The sequence below is a fragment of the Parasteatoda tepidariorum genome, chromosome 9, assembly GCF_043381705.1.
Source record: "Parasteatoda tepidariorum isolate YZ-2023 chromosome 9, CAS_Ptep_4.0, whole genome shotgun sequence".
Lineage (NCBI taxonomy): Eukaryota > Metazoa > Arthropoda > Arachnida > Araneae > Theridiidae > Parasteatoda > Parasteatoda tepidariorum.
In genome coordinates this window covers 59,834,882-59,839,402 of record NC_092212.1, presented here as the reverse complement: position 1 = coordinate 59,839,402, position 4,521 = coordinate 59,834,882, and the positions used below count along the sequence as shown (strand labels likewise).

The window sequence follows — 4,521 nt, the reverse complement described above, 5'->3', positions numbered from 1 at the left end:
TTTTCAATAAATTAAAATAGACGTAAAAAGTTTTTTTTTCGTTAAATGTACAATAATTTTGCTTTGACGGATTTGGATACTTGGCAGTAGAAGCCCTCAATCCGTTAAATATAAACCCAAGAGTTAGGCGGGGAAAAATTTGAATCTCCTTTAAATTATAAATTAGTTCAGAAAATCAGCCATCTATTTTTACTGTCGAACGACGTAATTGTAAAATTAAGTTTTATATCCTTATTAAAAATGCTACAAATAATAGGAGTTGCAAGGGAATAACATAATTTTTATAAATCTGTATATAACTCTCACATTATAAAAAAATTAAAAAAAAAACAATATTTAATTTCTATGCATTGATTTTTTTATTTAACTCGAAACTAAGTAAAGAATTACAATCTTTTCTCCTCTGTTGTATACTACATGAAACTTTTTTTATTCGGGAAGGGGGAGGGAGGGGGAGTGAATAACTTAAGAGCAATTTATTACAGCTCTACATGATGTCATTTCCTTGAAAGTTAATCATCCAAAACAAAGAACATACCTTAAACAGTAACGCCTACTTTCTCGTCTGTGCTTTATTCCTCAGTACGAACACCTTGTATATGGTAAAGATGATCTTAACTTAAACGGCGAACAACACGAATAAAATTTAATTTTCAAATATATAAAGACGTAGACGAAATTTAGGTTAGTTTTAGTATTTTTCATTTTAAGTAATTTTTCCACCAATAAATATCAAAAATTCGAGTTTCATATGTAACGCAACTTATTTTGCATTTATCTCGATGTTGCTCTTTTAAACATTGGGCGTAATTATCCTTATTCTACAAGTTTTACTATTTAATACGAATTTATTAAAACTTAGCAGAAAACGGAGCAGTTTAGCATCCCTGAATTAGCGCGAATCCAATATTTGTTTTTCGGTTTCAGGGCAGGAAAAAATTAGTCAGATAAAATAAGTTTGAGTATTAGTAAAACAAAATAAATAATTGAAAAGTAACAAAAATTGGTGTCCTAAAAAATTAACAATTCAGTTATGAATGGAAGCAAACCTGTCATAGGTTAAATAGACCCTTATTCCTAGGAGTCTGAGTAAAGGTAACGCGTATATAAGAAAACACAAATAAAATAAACATGCCACTAAGTTTAATAACATCACTAATATATGACGCTTATTTTATCTGTTTTCATGTAAAATTTGAATTCATGTGTAATTTAAACTCAATACGTTCATGTGGTTATAGCATGCGATTTTTTTTAATACTTAGTACATACTGTCGTTGGTTTGAAAGTACACATTTTTACTAAGTCTTCATTCCTACTTATTAAGTCAAATGCCGCGGATTCGTTAGAAGCATTTGCTCTTCCTTTGCATACAGTGTTTAAACTTCACGGTAAAATCTTAATCTTCGATTGCCAATCAATGTGATTTTTTATAAGCTTCAATACTAAGCCCTGTCAGACTGTGAATATCAAGGTTCGAGTAAGAAGAACGGTGAGTCAGAGATCACGAGTTCGAAAAATCACTGAAAGACGGAGTTCGAACATTTAAAAATAATTTAAAGACAGAATTTGCATAGTATTAATTTTGACTGTGTAAGTTTTCTACCCTCATTATGCGAATGTTATTTTTTGATTGGATGATAAATATGTTTGTATACATATGATTGTTGTTGTAGTTCATTTACGTAGCACTAGAGTTGCACAATGGGCTATTGGCGACGGTCTGGGAAGCATCCCTGAGGATGATCCGAAGACACGCCATCACAATTTTGATCCTCTGCAGATGGGATGGCACGCCCGCTTCGGTAGCTCGGCGATCTGCGCGCGAAGTCGGGCACTTTACGGTAGAACAGTTTAACGAGGATCAATACCGCACACCCATGGTCCCTACGCAGACTAATCCAAGTGGTCACCCACCCGCACACTGACCGCAGTCAGTGATGCTTGACTTCGGTGATCTGCTGGGAACCGTGTCTTAACGATCAGTCCACTGCGGGACTGTATATATATGAAAAATCAAGATTGAATTAAGTGATTTTCATGGTTGTATAGATTGAATTTGGTTACCTCATGTTATGGAGCATAGAATATTCTCGAGGTTTGTTTTCTTTTATGATGTTTAAGTTTAGTTATAATTTTTCTTACTTAATAAAAATTATTGTTAGTTCAAAGATGACTTTTTAATTATGCTTGCTACGTATTTTCCACAACGCACTAAACTCTGCCAGCAATCCCATTAAAACCCTGCTTTTAGATGTGGTCAAGGATTAACAGTTTAAAGCAAAATGAAACGACCATTTATAGTAGCTATATTCAGGGCAGAAAAAAATTACTATGGGCACATATTAGTCGATCAAGCAGTAGAATAACCTGCTAAAAGTGATTTGAAATTAGACTTAATTTGAATACTTTAAAAATTTCTGAGAAGAAATCTGTTTGCATGCAAGAAGTTGATTTCCTCTATACAGGGGGGGGGGAAGACTTGTGGGGGGGGTTACATACCCCAATTTCAACAAAATACACCGATAAATATTTTCCGAAAACGCTTATTCAAGTAAAAACGTTATCAGTCAGATACTAAATGAATTAGTAATTTTTGGTATCACAGATTAGGAAATCACTTGTTGGACTGGGAGGTGACGCACCTCACTCGCGGGCTAATTTTGACACAGGTTTAGTAGGAATAAGCTGTTATTATTCTATAAATTGGTAGAGGCACCCAACTAACTAATGGCATTGCTATAAAAATAAATTTCAGAATAATCTTGTCAAAGGTCACGCAAAATTTGCAATTCTAACTTTGTTGCAATTACTAAAATGTAACTCCTACACTGCAAACGTGGTTATGCTTTAATGGAAATGAAATTCTATTTACTAAGTTCACCAATTCACACAGAATCATCATAACCGTTTGATCTTTGAAGTTCCAACAAATTGTTAGAGCAGTAAGTGGGCGTTACCTTTTATCTTAAAGATTAATAAAAAATAAAATGAAAACTATGATTACCAATACTTTTTACAGAATAATTTATTCATATTTTTGTTTAAACAGAAATTTGACAAGATCATACTTCGTAGGATCATTTCTATAGTATGATTAGCGAGTTCACTCACCGAACTTCGCAGAAAACCCAACCACGATGATGTGGAATGGGGCTTTCTCCTGAGCGTGAAGCGGTTGCTCGATTCTTAATGAATGGAGTAACATTGATGATCGCACTGTTTGGCATTGCGCCAAGTGGATGGATAAAGCTCGTTCTGAGTGGTTATTATGGAACAAAAAAAGAGAATGCTGGTGCTATCTACACTACACCAGTGTTTCCAATTTATATTTCTATTAGTGATCAATAAACCCGATTCTAATAAAGACAATTGTTTACGTATTAACCAATAAAATACTGTTTTATTTTGTATTTACATATTAACAGAAATATTTTTTTTATCATTAATAATTTTAAATTACATATGTCCGACAGTTTAATTAATAGTCCTTGAAACGGTATCTAGTCAAGTTAGTAGTTTTAATTTAGCTTTAGGGGTCATGCATAGTCGAAATATGAATAAAACAAGTCAAATTACGTTTTTTTTTCTTTTCACAGTAAAATTTAAAAAAGAGTCACTATGTGCATTGAAAATTTTTATTCAGAAAATATTTTTCTTTCTGGTGAGAAAGAGTTCCTTACTTAGAACATCTCCGTGAGGTACTTGAAAAACTAAATCCGCCACGGATTTGCATCTTTAATTCTGTGATACCTCACATGTTCTGCTTCTGAGTTTTTAATCTGTTACGCTTAGAGGTAGTGAAGGGCGAGAGTTACAAATGGTTCCAAACATTTGTAATAGATAAACTCACCTGTTAGCTTCGACACTTGCATGGTTATTGTTATTACTAAAATAGCGATATTAACTACTGCCAGTTAATAGAAATATAAGCCGAAATAGATTATGTATGTATATAAAGCTGCAAACTTTCACTGATTTTGCGTATAAAACTTTCTTTCGGTTTATTTTTGGTTAATTATAATTCGAGATAGTGAAATTTAAGATTACTATTTATTTTTTAAATTTAATTTTAACCTATTAACGAAATACCTAGTCCTAGTGTTTTTATTTTATTGGGCACCTGGGCCGCGAAGCGGCCCCTATCCCATTCATCTGGAATTTTAGAACAGTTTTGGTTGAGCAATGCGGTAAGCAGGCAATGGAGTTGCTTTTATGAATGTTTCAAGCTCTTTGCTTGAATAACTAAAAAGGAATCAAAAATAAATTGAGCATCAGCTTGCTCTAAACGTGTTTGTTTGATTTTGGAGTTGTTCAGAATTGTATCAGCCTGAGTAAACGTTATTTTCAGAAAGGTTGATGAAATTATTTGTTTTGATAGTTATGATATGACTATGAGGCGTCGGAGGTGAAATGTGCAGCTATTGGTCTGTAGTTTTTATCTTTGATATAATTTTCAAATTTAAAGATTTCATTAAAATTTGCTGTTTTACATTCTATGGCTTTATCGAAAAAATCTGC

At 32.8% G+C, this 4,521-nt stretch overlaps 1 non-coding gene across 1 annotated transcript; it reads left to right on the top strand.

Moving 5' to 3' along the window:
• Positions 1-3,061: 3,061 nt before the first annotated feature.
• LOC122269860 (small nucleolar RNA U3) lies at positions 3,062-3,267 on the top strand. Its single transcript, XR_006225442.1, has one exon. It is a non-coding gene; the product is annotated as a small nucleolar RNA U3 (small nucleolar RNA).
• The last annotated feature ends 1,254 nt before the right edge of the window (positions 3,268-4,521 follow it).